The sequence below is a fragment of the Canis lupus genome, chromosome 18, assembly GCF_048164855.1.
Source record: "Canis lupus baileyi chromosome 18, mCanLup2.hap1, whole genome shotgun sequence".
Taxonomy (NCBI): domain Eukaryota; kingdom Metazoa; phylum Chordata; class Mammalia; order Carnivora; family Canidae; genus Canis; species Canis lupus.
In genome coordinates, this window is record NC_132855.1 from 29,014,935 (window position 1) to 29,033,727 (window position 18,793).

At 37.0% G+C, this 18,793-nt stretch overlaps 1 long non-coding RNA gene across 1 annotated transcript in view; it reads left to right on the forward strand.

The window, feature by feature from the left end:
• Positions 1-18,793, forward strand: part of LOC140608924 (uncharacterized) — a 28,183-nt gene that overhangs the window by 3,778 nt on the left and 5,612 nt on the right. Inside the window, exon 2 of the long non-coding RNA XR_012010924.1 lies at positions 16,880-17,006. This is a non-coding gene — a long non-coding RNA (uncharacterized lncRNA). The remainder of the gene's footprint in view (positions 1-16,879; positions 17,007-18,793) is intronic.

Genomic DNA, 18,793 nt, shown 5'->3' on the forward strand with positions numbered 1-18,793 from the left:
GTTGGGATTTAAGATGAAGCAGCCTCACTGATTCTAGACCCCCAAAGGGAAAATACAGATGGGCAAAAAAAGAGAGAACATGCTGGTGCTTATTGAAAAAAAAAAAAAGGCAAGAGTGAACTGCTTGACTTATTTCATGACTCTCAAATGCAGGTGGAGAAGTTTTCACAAAGGGAGGCCCAGACATAGTGACTTATCTGCTATAATGTAAATAAATGTGAGTCTAAATTCTCATTAGTTTCCACCTTAGATATATAGTAATAATGTTTTTCTAGCTTTATTGAGGTATAATTGGCAAAGTGGTATGTATTTAAAGTGTACAACATAATGATTTAATATGCAGATACATTGTGAAATGGTTACCATGATTTAGTTGACATATCCATGACCTTACATAGTCACTTCTTTTGTTGTTGTTTATAGTGAGGATGTTTATTTACTCTCCGCAAATTTTGAGTATACAATACAGTATTATTAACTGTAGTCCCCAGGCTATGCATTAAACCCCAGAACTTGATTTATCGTATAACTGAAAGTTTGATCTGTTGATCGATATCTCTGTTCTTCCCACCCCCAACCCTGACATACTGTTTTACTCTTTGTTTCTGTGAGTTCAACTTTTAAAAAATGTTTTAGACTTTAAGTGATACTGAACAGGATTTGTCTTTCTCTGTTTAGCTTCTGGTTTATGTCACGTGCCTTAATTCCTTGCAGGTTCATTCGTGTTGCTGCAAATGGCAGGATTTCCATCTTTTTATAGCTGAATAATATTCTATTGTGTGAGTGTGAGTGTGTGTACACACACACACTCACACACACACTACATTTTCTTTATCCATTTATCCATCAACATACACGTAGGTTGTTTCCATGTTTTGGCTATTATTAATAATGTTGCAATGAACATAGGAGTATAGATCTCTCCAAGAGTGTACAAGGGTTCCCCTCCCCTCTCTTCACATCCTCATTAGCATTTATTATCTCTTGTTGTTTTGATAATAGCCATCCTAACAAGTATGAGGTGATATCTTATTGTGGTTTTGATTTGCATTTCCCTAATAATGATGTCGAGCTTCTTTTCATGTACTTGGCCACTTGTATGTCTTTGAGAAGATGTGTATTCAGGTCCTTTGCTTATTTGTTAATCTGGTTGTTTTTTGCTTTTGAGTTGTATAAGTTCCTTATATATTCTGATATTAATACCTATTGGTAGGTGGTTTACAAATATATTTTCCATTCCATAGGTCTTTGCTTCTAGGAGGTTATACATTTGTTTTAGGTTGTCCAGTTTCTTGGCATATAATTGTTCATAGGCCTTTCTTAATGATGTGTTTTTGTGTTATTGTTTGTAGTGTCAACTCTTTCATTTCTTATTTATTTAAACCCTTTCTCCCTTTTCCTGAGTCTAGAGAAGGGTTTGTTAATTTTGATTTTTTTTTTTTAAAGCATCTCTTAGTTTTGCTGATCTTTTCTGTTGTTTTTCTGGTCTTTTTTTTTTTTTTTTGAATAGATTTTTTTCAAAAAGATTTATTTATTTATTTTAGAGAAAGAGAGAGAGAGGAGAGGCAGAAGGAGAGGGAGAGAGAGAATTTACATCAGACTCCCTGCTGAGCATGAAGCCTGATGCAGGGCTCTATCTCACCACCTTAAGATCATGACCCGAGCTGAAGTCAAGAATTGGAGGCTTAACTGACTGAGCCACCAGGTGCCCCTCTGGTCTTAATTTCTCTTATCTCTGATCTGATCTTTGCTATTTCCTTCTTTCTGCTGATTTTGAAATTAATTTATTCCTCATTTTTAGTTCATTGAAGTATAAGGTTGTTTATCTGAGATCTTTTTTCTTAATGTGTTTATCACTACAGACTTTTTTTCAGAAATGCTTTTGCTACATTCCATATATTTTGGTATGTTATGTTTTTATTTTCATTTATTTCAAGATTTTTAAAAAAGATTTTATTTATGTATTCATGAGAATACACAGGAGAGAGAGAGAGAGAGGCAGAGACACAGGCAGGAGAAGCAGGCCCCATGCAGGGCGCCCAACTTGGGACTTGATCCTGGGTCTCTAGGATCATGCCCTGGGCTGAAGGCAGCATTAAACCGCTGAGCCACCTGGGCTGCCCATTTCAAGATTTAAAAAATTTTTCTTTTGATTTCTCCTTTGACTCGGTTGTTCAGGTGTGTCTTGTTTGACTTCAACGTGTTTGTGAATTTTCCAGCTTTCCTGGTATTATTGATGTTTAGTTTCATATCATTGTGGTAAGAAAAGATACTTGATATGATTTCAATCAATTTGTTAAGACTTGTTTTGTGATCTAGTATATATATGAACTATCCTGGAGAATGTTCCATGTATACTTAAGAAGAACATATATTATGGTGGTGTTGTTGGATGGAATTTTTGGTATATGTCTGGTCTTCTGATTTAAAATATACAGATTCATGGTGTTTTCTGAACTCGAAGAGGGGAAGTCTACTTTTTAAAGCTATGTTACAGAATTTAACTTAGCTTCCGAAATCATTGAAGATATTAAAAATAGGTACATGTGTAATTCTAACCTTACAAATTAGTAAAATTATGAAAATTAGTGATGAGGTGATAACAAATTATATTTCCTTGGTTTGCTTCCATCAAATTTAATTCTAGAGTTGTTCCTGGTTTAAAAAATCCTAAGATAGGAAGGAACTATCTCGCAAAGGATAAAATTCCTTTTGAGGTTTTGAGGTGACAGTGGTGGAGGTGGCAATGGAAATGAAGAAAAGAAGATGGGAAGAGGAAGAGAAAGGGGAGAAAAGTAAATAGCTTGCTTACAAGTTGAAATAGCACTTCTTGGAATGTAGTGCATTGCACTTAGATTTCTTTAGGACTCTACTGGGAAGATATTTGCTCATTTGCATTGCTAGTTAAATAAAATAGAATAATAATAAGTGCTGATGATTTAAAGTTTAGATCTATACAAATCCTATCTAGCCATCATTTAAAAAGATTTATTTATTAGAGAGTGTGAGGGTGTGCACTTGCAGGAGGTGGAGCAGAGGGAGAGAATCTTCAAGTGGACTCCCCACTGAGCGCAGAGCCTGACGGTGATGAGGGGGGACCTCCATCCTAAAACCCTGAGATTATGACCTGAGCCAAAACCGAGAGTCAGATGCTCAACTAACTGAGCCACCTAGGTGCCGCTCCTTCATAGCCATTTTTAATTAAAACTTTCTCCCTCTCAAGCATCTGGTCTTATAAAGGAAAATGATGCAATCAACTTGAGAATGACGATTTGAAGGGACACTCATCAGAATAAATATATCCTGTGATAAACAGAGTAAGTGGAAAACCAAATTCCAATTACCATTCATTGTCCATCAGAGAAATTAAAGATAGTGGGTATGTGTAATTCATGTATCAAAGAAGGCAGCATTTTCTAAGAGGATAAGAGTAATTACTTCCATATAACTTAAAGACTTTTTCCATTGCTGAATTTAAGCATCTGGGGAGAATTCCCTGAGCAACTTAAGGCATATTTGAAGATGGGATTGGTCTTTGAGCTTCATGGCCACATGCCAAGGTTCTAACTGCCGCCTTTCCCTGTCAGTGAGATACCGCTTTGGGGTGAGATCTTACATAATCTTGGCAGAGAGCCCCTCATTTTCTGCTTCTGGGTGAGTTGCTGGAGCTGGATTGTTGGTATTCCTGGACTTTGTTCCAGCCTCAAACATAATGATCCTAGACAGTCTGGGGTGGGGAGAATGAGTGCTAGCTTCTAAAAACTATTTTGCAAGTCAGTCAGCTCAACATGCTGGAAAGGGTGCTGAGCTGGGTGTTAGGAAAGTTTGGTTCTTAACCTAGTTCTGCTTCATTGGGTGATCTTGGCTCCCACAATTCAAGTTGAGGCCTCCTTCTTCTAGGCTTAGAAATGCGGACAGAACTTTTAAAAGCTTTTTGGAGAAAAGCTAAACCTTAGTTGCATTTTCTTCTTCAGGAATCCCTTCTAGGGTTTTTGAAGCTTGTTTTGGGGGAAAAAAGTCAAACTGAGTGACATCTAAAATCCAGTTTATGTGTTACATTTTAGAGACCTTGATTCTAATACGTATACTGGCAATCTGCTTTGTCATTGAAGAAAACAGGGCAAAGATGGGCTGAATTTCTAGACCACAATCAGGACTTGAAGTGATAATAGAGCCTCAAGTAGTTGAAGTTTTGTTTATGTTATTTTTTTAATCTCCTCCTAAGAGATTCCCCATTTAGATTGCAAAGAATTTTTGCCATGTGATTTTAATGTGTTTGAAAAGATGAGACTCTGATAAATGAAGCACTGGCTCCAGATACAAAGCTGTTGCTGACCAGGCCACTCTGCATTTCAAAGAAGCCTCATATAGATTTTTTTCCCTTTTTTTTTTTTAGATTTTGTTTATTTATTTATTCATGGGAGACACACAGAGGCAGAGACATAGGCAGAGGGAGAAGCAGGCTTCCTGCAGGGAGCCTGATGTGGGCCTCGATCCTAGGACTCTGGGATCACAACCTGAGTCAAAGGCAGATGCTCAACCACTGAGCCACCCAGGTGCCCCTAGATTTTCTTTTTAACTTAAAATACTGTTATTCCAAGAAATGAATAGTAAATTCTCTGGGCAAAATGTAATAAAAGTCAAGATGAATCTACCTATGTTTCTTTTTCATTTTCTTTTTCTTTTTTTACCTGAAGGATTACAGGCATTTTGGTACCACCTTCCACCAATACAACTGCTACATGCAGTTTAAAAAGGAGAAAAGTCTGACTTTCTGTCTGCTGCTGCAGACATAATAATAGCGATGATAGTGTCTAACACCCCTAGAACCCTGTAGGTACCTGATGACCAAGCTCACCAGGCTCACTAAGCTCTGTAGTCCACATACCTTGTCTTTAATTCTCATAGGCTCCTGGTGAGGAGGTCTTATTATTAGCCATGCTTTACAGATGAGGAAACTGAAGCTTGAGAGATTAATTACCTTGTTTAAAATCTTCTAAGGTTACCAATTATTTTATACTTTTGAGGTTTTTTAAAAAAGATTTATTTATTTACTTGAGATAGGAAGAGGGAGAGAGAGAAGGCATGAGTGGGAGGGACAGAGGGAGAGGGAGAGAGAATCCTAAGCAGACTCCACATCAAGCAAGGAGCCTGACACAAGGCTCAATCTCATGACCCCAATATCATGATCCAGGCTGAAACCAAGGGTTAGATGCTCAGCCGACTGAGCCACCCACATGCCCCTCTTTTTTAAAATTTTAAGTCTACATTTACCAAGCATTCTTTTTATTATTATTATTATTATTATTTTATCATAAGTGTATTATTTAATCCCCATCACTGAATTTGTCCATTTCCGCCACCCATCTCCCCTCTGGTGACCATCAGTTTGTTCTCTATAGTCAATAGTCTTATTTCTTGGTCTGCCTCTCACTTTTTTCCTTTGCGTGTTTGTTTTGTTTATTAAATTCCACACAAGTGAGATCATACAGTATTTGTCTTTCTCTGCCTTATTTCCCTAGCATAATACTTTCTAGATGTATCCATATTGTTACAAATGGCAAGATTGCATTCTTTTCCATGGCTGAATAAGTTCCGTAGTATCTGTGTGTGTGTACACACACCACATCTTCTCTATCTTTTCACCTATCCATGGACACTTGGGCTGCTTCCATAATTTGGTTATTGTAACTAATACTGCAGTAAATATAGGGGTGCATGCATCCCTTTGAATTGGTGTTTTTTGTATTCTTTGGATGAATACCCACTAGTGTGATTGCTGGGTTCTAGGGTAGTTCTATATTTAATTTTTTGAGAAACCTCTGTTTTCTACAGTGGCCACACCAGTTTGCATTCCCACCAAACAGTGCAAGAGGGTTCCTTTTTCTCTACATCCTCACCAACACTTGTCGTTTCTTGTGTTTTTGATATGAGCTGGTGTGAGGTGATATCTCAATGTGGTTTCTATTTGCATTTCTCTGATGATGAGTGATGTTGAGCATCTTTTCATGTGTTTGTTGGCCATTTGTATGTCTTATTTAGATAAATGCTTCTTAATTTGTTCTGCCCTTTTAAAAATTGGACTATTTGGTTTTTGAGCCAAACATTCTATTGAATTCTATATCTCTTGCCTATAAATTCCCTTTCCCTTTTTTCGGCTGAGTATTTGCCATTGAATGGCTCCAGCTAGGAAGTGAGATCAAGTATTTTCATTTCCTAGTTTTCATGGAACTTATACTGATGAAGACAGTTGAGAAATAGTATGTTGCAAGTAATTCTTCAAAATATACGATTTAATGTGACCCAGTAAATGATTTTAAGTATCAGAAGGGTCCATTTTGTCATATGGACTAGATTTTAAAAGGGTTTATCCTATTCTAAGAAAATCCTATGTAAGAGACTCTATATTTATTCAAACAAAAAACGATGAAGTGGTTATTAATTATTCACTTTACAAAACATCTGCTTAAAAAGATTAATAATGGGCCTCTTGAATGTGATGTTCCTCTAACATATTTGGCACAATGATTTGGAATGGATTTAGAATCTCAGAATTACGTTTGGAGGGCGGGAAATGAATGTCTGGCTTTTGTGTTTATGAAACAGGGTTGACATGTTGATTGTGGGAACTGGGAGTAGATGGGAACTCTGTACTTCCCACTCAATATTGGTTTGAACCTGAGACTTCTCATATACAGTTTATTAATTTTAAAAATAAGAAATTGCCTTATTAGAATTTCAATTCTGTGACTTGATATTTGTGTGATCTTGAATGAATTATTTTATCTCTGAGTTTTTGGTGTTTATTCTGTAAAATGAAGATAATAATAGATTCCATACCAATATTGAGAAGATTAACTGAACATATCTATATACCTGTATCTATGTCTAATTTCCCGACTCATGCTGAGTACTCAAAGAGATTGCTGGTTCCTTATCCTTAAGTTACCTTATGTCACATGTGAGGGACATGGTGAGTTTAAAGCAGAACAAGACTGAATCCAAATATTCAGTCCTGTTTAATGCATTTTTCATAATCTCACACACTTCTGAGAAACCCAGCTTTGCGTGCAGTAAGAGATTCCTGTCTGTGCATGTTGTAACTTGTGTGACCTGCGTCATGGGGGATGCTCACCGAGTTGGTTGACAGAAGAACCTATTTGGTGGATTTCATTTGTTAAGATCAACTGTGGTAAATTGTACCAGGCACATTTTCAGGCCCTGTTCAGTTTCCCCATAATCATTTTCAAAAGCCTTAAGCTGTAAGGAGGCCTCATAAGCAGTGTGATAAGGAACAATAGAGTCTTCTCCACCAGAAAGCCTAACTGTGCTCCGTAGTCTGGGAGCAGACTTGAAGCCTAGTGGTTCTGACAGGTGAAAAGCTGTGCCCTTTAGTCATGGATGAGCCACTTCCAGAAAACGATAATTCACTCTATCTTTTGGATGGTTTAATTGCTTAACTGCCAGATGGTTTCTTCTGGTCCCTTCTAACTTTATTATTTTTATTCTCTAAATTGCAAGCACGACTATTCTACAAAGCAGAGGTTTTAGCCTTTTGGCATCAAGAACTGCTTTAAAAATCTGATGAAAACCATGGGCCTGCTCCTCAAAAGATACACGCACACACACACACACACACACACACACACAGCAACCTTTGCAGTATGTTTAAATTGAACTTCAGAGAGCAAAACTCTGCTGTAAAAAGCCTCAGGCATCAAGAATACCTACACACATGAAGCAAAACTAATATTGGAAAATAAAATAAATACCAAGCAGTTGCTTCTTTCTTTTAAGAAACTGAATCCCTAAAATAAGCCACCTTCAAGAAAAATATTGAAACCAAAGGATTATTTCTTACTGGAACTGAGGAGGATTGGTTTTGGGCTGCCTCATAGATCCATGTGTCAAGAATGATGAAGGGTCAGTTAGAACTGTTTCAGCAAAAGTGCACAAACAACGAAAAAACAGCAAAAATGCCTCACCTAACTCTAGCAGAACAAAGACAACCAATATTTAAAATATGTATTTAAATAATAATTCTTGAGAAAGCATAACTTTCTCTTTCCTTCTATCCCAAAAGGCTTACTGAGGCATTATTGGGGCTTTAAGAAACATGTCTAGAAAACACAGCACACACTGTAGCAAAATATCTGATAGGGTGCTTCAGGATGGAAATTTCCAGGTGGGAAACATGGGGTCAGATAAACTATTTGGTACATGTAACCACCTGGAAGATTGTTTTGAGAGGCTGTATGAGAGTGAGGCAAGAATTGGATATAGTTACATAGAAAGCTATTTTTCCTTGAAAAACAAATTTTTCTTAAGTGTTACTTTCTGGAAAAATAAAAGTGGTACATGAAGGAAATAATTACAGCCCACCATTTGGGATAACAGTGAACAGTTTAAACAGTCATGGTAATTTAAACAAAAATGAAGGCAGCAGGTAAGGATGCTAGTAGTTTTCTTTCATAATGAGAATTGGATAGATTACGCTTAAAATTGATAAATCAAGAAATAGCAGACATGCCATTCTTAGAAGTGTGTAAACAAAGTACATGGAAAAATATAGGCATTAAAAGTGCTTAGTTTTTGCACTGAGGTTAGAGAATCAGAAGTGTGAGGCAGTGAATAACCATTTTTTAATATGACTTTTTGAAAGTCATATAATGGACCTTTAAAAAACCCCAAGTTTTACACACACACACACACACACACACACACACACACACACACACACACAAAAGCCATGTTTCTGGACCTTCTTGAGTGATTACAAGTTCTGAAAATACTGAACTCCAGTTCAAGCCTGCCCAGACCTAAGAATTGGCTGCCGCCTGACAATGGACTTGTGTTCTTGATTTCCCTCCCTCAGTCATTCCCCCTCCACCTGGTGGCCTCCCTAACACTTTTGTGTTTTTCAGCCTTCCCTTCCATGAATGTTTTCGTGTTACTGTATGTAAAGAATGCTTACTTGAGGGGTGCCTGGGTGGCTCAGTTCGTCAAGCGTCTGACTCTTGGTTTCAGCTCAGGTCATGATCTCACAGTTGTCAGATGGAGCCCTGTGGTGGGCTCTGCACTCATGGGGGAGTCTGCTGAAGATTCTCTCTCTCTCTCTCCCTTGCCCCTCCCTCCATGCACTCTCTCTCTAAAATAAATAAATAAATCTTAAACACAAACAAAAGAACACTTGCTTGCAATAGTTCCATTATCTTTTATTCCAATTGCCATTTCTTCTTTTAGTTCCATTATAATTTTTAAAATTATATATTTTTAAATCATGCATATTGTGTGATCCTAATCATACAGTATTGTATCTCTAAAGCTGTCCGGAGGTATCTGGAATTGTGTTCACTGAAAATAACATGGGCTAATTTGGGAAGAGAGATAGGGGTGATTTATTGCTTTCTTACTCTGTGATTTTCTGTATTGCTTGACTTTCTTTAAGTAAAAAGACTATTATTTTTATAAAAAACAAAGTCAAAACTTAAAAATAATTTCATCCATTCCCTAATTCATTTTGAAGTTCTACTTGTAGGAAAAATATGTCTTTTTTCTTTTTACTATACCATGTAATTTGTTGTAGGACTAGTTCCTTACCAAGCTAAACCTGTAAGTTTTATCCAACTATATTTGCAAGTATGTAAACTTTCTGAGGTCAAATAGTGTGTGTGTGTGTGTGTGTGTTCATAGCTATACCCCAGTTACCTAAAGCAGTGCCAGGCACATGGTAGGCCTTCAGGAAACATCTTTTGAAAGACTAAATGGATAAAGAACTTGGAATATCTTTTATAAGAAATCATTTGGTAAAAAGTGTTTATAAGAAGTACACCAATGTTACTAAGTATTCAGCAGGCCCTCTTGAAGGAGCTCAAAATATCTGATAATTATATTTTCTCTAAGAACAGTTTTATAAGGCAGATATCAGGGAGTAGAATTTGGTTACATAACTAGCCTTGATTGTTGTTCCCTTCCAGGGCTGCTGACTAGGGTGAAATGGGTGTGGCGCACATTGCCTTTTCAAAGGAGCAGTGTAGGGAAACAATGACTCACATTGTAGTGACAAATAGAAATGACAACCCAGATCAAAAATACCTAATCTATTGGTGAACCTAACTGAGAACTACAAAGGGTGGCAGGGGAGTCACCATGGGCCTAGTGTTGAGTAGTTCCCAGAACCCATGGCTCTGACTTTGGCAGGATCCCTGATACCCACTTCTTTCTTCTTTTTTTTTTTTTAAACTAAATTATAGTTGATATACAATATTAATTTTCAGTGTACAACATAATGATTTGACAATTATATACATTATGAAATACCACCATAAGTGTAGTTACCATCTGTCAGCATACAAAGTTTTCAGAATATTATTGACTACATTCCCTTTGCTGTACTTTTCATCCCAATAACTTATTTATTTTATAAGTGAAAGTTCCCTGCTTCTGTTTATTCCTTAGGCTCTATGGACTGGATCAATTTCCCTTTTCTCTGTAAGCCATGCCTGGCTATGGGATAAGACCATCCCTGCTTCTTCCCTGATGCATGACATTCTCCTTGTCTCTCTGCTCCTATAACAGTTTGGATGCAAGAAAATGTGCTAGTTTAGAGTTTGCATTCCAGATTAGACAGACTTCGGTTTGAACCCTTTGCTGACTTATAGGTTTAGATTAGGCACTCAGTGTCCCGAATGCCTCTGTCTTCATCTATAATAGTATCTACCTATAGTATTATTGTGAGTGACTAAGTAAAAATATCCATGCAAAGCACTTAGAACAGTGTCTAGCAAACAGGAATCGCTCAAGCGTTAGCCACTGCAGCTGACATTGCCACAAGTATTTGTCTATACATTTGTCTCCTTTAGTAATGAACTTTGCCAGGACAGAGATTGTGTCTTAGTCATCTATAGAATTCCATTTGCCTGGAAACATAACTTGAGTGTAGGTGTTGGTCAATAAATCTTTGACTAATAAATAACCGCATATAGATAAATGTAGATAATATATGTATTCATATGTATTCACACATATGAATATATATAACATATATAGATACATGATTCTGAATGAGATAAAATGGCCTTTTGAAGCTCTAGTTTGCTTATGAACATGGATAGCATTATTAGAATACTTATGCATAGCACTATTAAAACCTTGATTTGAATTATATTAGAGATTTCCCCTCATCATAGTTGGAACTTTTCTAAGTTTACTTACTTCTGGCCTCAAGATACCTGGGTATCTTCAGGGCAAGACTCAATCCTCAAGAAAGGATATTGCAATTCCATGTGCCAGGAATGTCACTTCTCTGGGCCAATTTTGGATTAAGCTGAAGAGAGAGGATGAAGTGCTTTGGGACAACTGGGGGCAGGGATGTGCTGCTGGTCACTCCTTATTGGAATGTCTCTTCTATGTTGTTCAACTCCTCCCTAGGGCCAGATTGTTTTTATAGTAGGGAACTTGATGGGTAGTAACACTGACACAAAATGAAAACCCAAGAAGGTGGGATGGAAGAACCAATTTGGGGGGGAACAAAATTTAGCTATTGAAATTGTGAATCTTAGTTGATATTGTATTCAAGTGGATGTATCCAGAAGACAGGGGAGATAATAATATTATGGAAGTAAACAGGTAGCTGATGCCACCAAATGCCATGAGAGATCACAGAGGCTGAGGACTGAGAAAAGGCAGTGTGAAGTCATTTAAAGCTGTTTGAAGCCATCTCTTTCTGGATATTTGTTCATTTCTGGTGTGCATGTCATGCTGTATTATTGGCAAAAAAATCACACAGTCTAGTTAAGATAAGAGTTGGTTTTGATTCTACAAATAAAACCGGGGAGTTGAGAATATTTTATCAGGGATATCCGTAATAGATCTCTGTCTCTGCATCCAGGACAATGTCCATTGAATCTTATTCCATCAGCTCACCATCATCTTTTTACAACTTGCTGTTGGCACAGAAGTCAGCTCCTGGGGATGTAACTGGTGACTTTGATGAGCTCGTTTTCATTCATGTGCAGAAGTAATATTCAGCTATTCAAGTGTTAAGAACTGGGACCACTGGAGCAGACCACAAGTCAAAAAGAAAGAGGAAAAGGAAAAAGATGTGTAAAATTATAGCTGAAAGATTAAGAGAGGGTTTTGTGAAAATGGCAAGTTGGAATGGAGAGAGGGCAGCAGTGGAGGCAGGGAAATGCAAGGTACTAGAGGAAGCAACAGGGAATAAAATGCAAGAGGAGAGATGACGGAACGATATGGAGAGATTGGGAGCTTAGTGTGGAAAATGATACCATCTTCCTCTGAGCCTTGAGAGAAGGAAGAAATGGCACAAATAGAGTCAAGGCCATTCTTTAGTATCAGGACACTTGAGAAATCGTCACATTATTGCTATATAATTACGTATCAATAAGATGACCATTTTTTAGGTTATTATTGTGTGTCTCACACTGTGCTACTTTAATTTCCATGGCAATCATTCTGGTTGGTATTATCACCATTTTACAGGGGAGTAAACTGAGGCTGAGACAGAGTAAATAACTTGTTCAAGGTAAGGAGATAGCCCGAGCCCACACATCTGTCAGTCATCCCAATGTATCATTTTGCCAGTTAGGAAAATCTTTGAAGATCTGTTAAGAGCATGAAGTTCTTCCCTCTGATAAAAAAAAAAAAAAAAAAAGCACAAAGGCACATATACATCACATTTTACATGCGATTGCAGGAATTTCATGACCCACTGAAACTCATCTATGGACCCCCGTGGATGTGTTGACACCACATTATGAACAGTGAGCCAATTTTCAACAAAATAACCTTTAACTGTGTGTTCACTTTCCAAGTCATCACAATGTGATGCTATTCGAATGACATTTCTGTGGCTCCAGACATTTCTGGATTCCAGCTTTGCAACGTCCTCAGAACCCATTTATTGGCCACAAAAGAAAAGCAGTCCCAGTTACTTTTGTTTTCTCCAAACAGTATTTGTTGTCTTGCCTTGTTCATTATCTTTGGTTTCAAATGACTTTTGGCTATTTTCAAAATTGCAAACCATTCTCAAAGGATTCCATTCCATTAAAGAAATCCAAAAAATATGCAGCAGGCTCAGAAAGGAACTCTAAAGGGGCACTTTGGAAAGGAGTCTATCTGAGGTCAAACCTTGAGATAAGGAACTGTTCTCAAATACAACCATATGATAGCAACACGGGCTGTCTGTGGTCATTCTCTTAATTACAGTGTTCATAGCTCATGTATAAGGTAAGATACACCTTTTATAAATATCACTTTGAAAATATACTATATCTGATTATTATAAGTTATCTAGTAAAATTTACTGCTTCAAGAATTTTTTTTTTATTATTGGAAATAGAACTTTGTCCTTGTGTAGGTAAAATTTAATGTCACTTTGCAAATTGAATCCTTCAGTGAAACTGTGTAGAAATAGTCAATGTCACTTGGCCTGTTTGTGTCTATAATCTAGTTAATATTCAATGCTTCTGGGAAGTTACTGAATAACTATACCTATAATAATGTTTTTTAAAAATTGTTGTCATTTCTTGTGGCAATTTTGTGACACCCTCTTTTCTTCTAAAACCTGATTGAAATGTATCTATTTTAAAAATTCATTTTGTTTTGGGAGTATGGTGTTACTCCTTGGATCATTGAAAATAGTTCTAGAACTGTTCATTTAGACTCACTTTGGATGTCTAAGTTATCAATAGCATTAACTAGAAAATTGCTTCTTTCTGACCGCATATCCCTGTGGTGCTTAAAAAAGCCAGGTACCCTCTATTTTGTACATAAATGTCAATATGGAGGAGGGTATGGTTAAAATATCCACAATCTCGTCTTGTGCCCCATCCCACTTAAATGGTGACTGGCTCTGCCGATGTGTGTTTATACCAACTTGATGGGCTTCCCTTCTGGACTGGACTTGAGGGCTGCAGAGATGAGTAGATTTCTCATGTTGCAGCAGACAAATAGGGCACTGATTCTTACTTTTTTTTCATGCCCCCATACACCCATTCACAAGTTCTTATGGGGAACGTAACTTCATCAGTAACTAATTGTGGAGTTATTGATAATACTCCATGTGAACCATAGGGTTGTTTCAAGGCCAGATGCTTGTTCTTACAGTATCACTTTCCTTTTCATGGATAGAGTCATACTAGTGCACTGTGATACTATTGTCAACTACCATTGGCTTAAGAGATAAGTGGATGATGTCTTTCATATTTCCTTAGTACACTTAGTGTCGATTCTTGCTACTCAGGGTATGATCCAGGGACCAGCAACATCAGCATGACCTAGAGCTTTGTTGGAAATGCACAATGTCAGGCCCCACCCCAGACATATTGAATCAGTATTTATATTTTAACTAGATAACTAGGTGATTTGTGTGTATGTCAGATGTTGAGTAACACTGATTTAGATGGTTCTATATAAAGTCCTTCCTATACAGAGAAGTTGCAGAAAATGCTGAATTGCTGTATTTTGGGTGATGGATATTGGAAAAAAAAATCACAGCAGACTGAATAAACACAACATTTCCCTCTTTGGCAAGCATTGGGTATAAATATGTAAAATGGCTAAATTCTGGTATTTGACTCATTCAATTTAGCCTTTAGAATTGGTTATTTTCCCATTTCCATTGCTTTTTATGTTGAATTTGGGCTCTCTTCCGGCTCAAGTGGTGAAACTAACTAAGGCTCATCATCCACATCAACATTTTTAATTTGCTCCTCATGGAAACAAGATTTGGTGGTTTCATCTTATATGAAACCACAATTTTTATGAAGTAATCTAGTTTCAGCCCAAATCAAAGGCAAGGATTAAAGATATGACCAACTGACAAAAAAATATATGGTTAGCTCCAGATGCAATTGCAAATGCAAAGTGCTGTGTCTAAAAAAAACATTCCAAAACTGCAGAACCCTGAAGGTCTAGGTGGAGTTCCAGATAGCACTCTATTATGTCCTAGGCCATTGTTTGATAGAATGTGGAAGTGAACCCCCCCATCTCTCTTACTGTGCTGGTGGGAGAATAAATTGGTATAAGTCTTATAGAATAAAATTTTGGTAAACATGCATCAAAAAGCCTTAAAAAATGAATATTCTGTGATCTAGCAATTCCAGTGCTAAAATTTACTTAAAAATAATCATATGTATAGATTAGTAAGTGCAGTGGTATGTTGATTCTATGAAAATCTGACTACAGTATCTATAGGAAACAAAAAGAATGCTTCTGTTTGCCTGCCATTGGCACTCGTCCTTCTGCTCTCTGTAAACCCTACCCCCACTCCCAAGGCTTCCTCAAAGTAATTGAAGGTCTTTCAGTAAGTCATTTCATCCTACCTGGGGCTCATTTTACTCATTTGGACAAGAAGTTTGGGATAAAGGCAGTGTTTCTGTCTACATAGTATCTATGTAGACAATCTGGGTGAGAATCATTTCACCTGCTTGTATGAACTGCAGGTTCCTGGGCCTGAGTCATCACAACACCCCATGAAGGAAGGATTGTTTTATTTTTATTGAGAGGAAACTGAGGCTCAGACATTCATTGTATATTTGGAAAGAGGTAGTGCTGTGATTTGAATCCACTTCTACTGATTTAATTCCACTGCTTATTCTGTCACTCTAGGTGCTAAGAAAACAAGCAAATGGATAGGTGCTGTGTCTGCCTTTGTGAGCTCACATCCTAGCAGGGAGGATTTTGAGGACTATTGCCACAAACCCCACGTTGCTTCCTAAAATGACTTTTTTTGGTGAAAATGCTTTTATAAATCTTTAGTTTACTACCATGGAAATAGGTTTAGTTTTAGGGTTTTTTCCCCTTCCTTTTTTTTTTTTTTTGAGTTTTAGAAAGAGATTCTGTTCTCCAATATTTAGTATTCAATAGCTAATGAAAATACTACATCTCACTTTTAAGTTACAGACCTTTCTTTACTAGGAATGCATATTTCTCTGCTTGGAAAGATGGTGCTGCTATGAACAAGAACAAGTCTGACTCTTATTCTGTAGGTCATGTCTGCTCTCATCAGATCTGTAAGCCTTGCCTTTATTCCAGGAGACCTGTGGTTTTATGCCTAGTAGTTTCATCTCTAGTAGTTGTGGGTTTGGTATCGCCTTCAACTGTGCTGTTCTGTGTTCTACCTCCATTATACTTCCTGAGTATCTTTTCAACTGTTAGGAAAGAATAAATCTCCTTTAAAGCATTTATTAAAAAATTTTTATCCATCGAGCACCTCTTATGTGCCTGGCTAGCCCTGGGCAAAGCCATGGGGCCAACCCAGTGAACAAATCACCCAAGGACTGGTATCCTCATGGATTAAGAGCACTTTTTCAGCAGGCTACTTTAAAACTCTTTCCCCCTCATTTTGTTAAATGTTTAACTTCACTCTAAGATTTAGTTGATTATGAAAAAAATTAATTAAAGTTTTGTAATATAATCTAACTCATTTGAACTATTATAGTGTGCAACATTCTGTACAATTTAAAGCATTACTTCCAAAGAGGAAGACATGTATTAACTCCCTACGTTAAAACTGTGAATTAACTTTTTTTTTTTTTGTAAACAGACTCAAAGAATCCAGTTGCTTTGAAAATCCTGCCATGCTATTTAATGCTCTTTCAGTATATTTGATCTTCAGTTTTATGGGCTGCTTTGGTTAGTGATGGTAATAGCAGGGAATTATTGTACCCTTCAAGGGGATGAAAGGAAGAATGGAAATGATTAAAAGTAAGTTAGCTTTTCCATGCACAGGAGGTAGGAATAGTGAAGAAGCAACAATACATGCTTAAAATGATTAAGTAATTTACTAGGGCATTTTGAAGCCTCATTAAAAATTAACAAATTGATCTTAATGCATTGCATCTCATTCTTTTGGCAGGTTGCCCAGTGCCTTGAGGCTTTGGCTAATGGGCCCAGACGATAATCTCTACCAAATGGCAGTAACCTAACATTGGAAAAATCCTCTATCCTTTCTGTTAATTCTACTGATGTAAAGACAGAAAAAGGTGGGCTCTTAGGGCGATTTTCACAAATTTTTAACTTTAATTTTTGATTGCACAGAGAAGAAATCTACCAAGTTTTGCTACCATATCTGGGATTTGTTGCCTCATGATGAGATTATAAATGCTTTTGCTGAACATGTAAATTAGATCAGAATAAAAAGTCTAGATAGTTTTGAGCTGCTTAAATTCACCATAATGGCATGGGAAGTGCAAGACAGGTGAGGCAGCGTGGCCATGTTGTGACCCCATAGCAGGTTTAAGGGTTTAAGTCAGAGCTCTGGCCTTGTCCTATTCATTCCCGCTCAGGGACCAGCATCCTCTGGGTGTTTGTTGCACTCATATCAGCAAATCAAGGAGCTTATTGTGAATATCTGTTCTCTGATCAGTAGTTTATCTGCATAGGACACCAAGCTTCTCTTTTTTTTTTTTTTTTTTTTTTTTTTGCACCCATCATTACTTTTTCTGAAAATCTATGCTACCAAGAGTAATTGAATTAGAAAGATCCCTAAAAGAGTCTGATTTAAATCCATGCCTTTTAAGCATGTTTTTTTTTTTTTTTATCCCTGTTTTAGGCTATGGCTTGCCTAAAGACCTTGAACTAGAGCATGGAAGAGAGTTATACCATGTCTCCTCCATTTGCTCATTAGTTTCTCTCCCCTAAACCTTGATCAAATTCTTCTACCTTATTAATTTATTCAACCTGTGTATGCACACATACACACATTCAGTGTATCCTCTACTATTTCTAGTTATTCATTTATAAGTGGAGGGATAATTTAGTGATACTTATTTTATCTTATTATCTTTTTATCATAATAAATATACTCCTTAATCCTCATCACCTATTTAATCTGCCCCCTCTCCCACCTCCCCTCTGGTAATTATCAGTTTATTTTCTAGAGTTAAGAGTGTGGGTCTTGGTTTGCCTCTCTCTCTCTCTCTCTCTCTCTCTCTCTCCCTCTCTTCCTATTTTTTCCTTTGCTCATTTGTTTTGTTTCTTAAATTCCATATATGAGTGAGATCATTGTTTTTCTCTGAGTGACTTATTTTACTTAGCATTATACTTTCTAGCTCCATACATGTCATTGCAAATGGCAAGATTTCATTCTTTTTATGGCTGAATAATATTCCATTGTTTATACTATATCTTCTTTATCTATTCATCTATTGATCGGCACCTGGACTGGCTTTTGGCTGCAATAAACATAGGGGTACAAGTATCCCTTTGAATTACTGTTCTTATATTTTTATAAACTTATTTTATTATTTTTAAAAGATTTTATTTATGAGAGAGAGAGAGAGAGAGAGTTTGAGAAAGAGAGAGAGAGAGAATGAGCAGGGGGGAAAGGTAGAGGGAAAGGGACAAGCAGACTCCCCACTCTGCAGGAAGCCCAATACAGGCCTGGTTCCTAGAACCCTGAGATCATGACCTAAGCAGAAAGCAAAAAATTAATCAACTAAGCTAATCAGGCATCCCAGTATTTTTGCATTTTTTTTTTTTAGTAAATATCCAGTAGTGCAACTACTGGGTCACAGGGTAGTTCTATTTTCAATTTTTTTTTAGGAACCTCCATACTGTTTTCCAGAGTGGCTACATCAGTTTACATTCCCACCAGCAGCGCAAAAAGGTTCCTTTTTCTCCACATCCTTGCCCATACTTGTTGTTTCTTGTGTTGTTGATTTTAGCCATTCTGACAGGCGTGAAGTGATATCTCATTGTGGTTTTGATTTGCATTTCCCTAATAATGAGTGATGTTGAGCATCTTTTCATGTATCTGTTGGCCATTTGG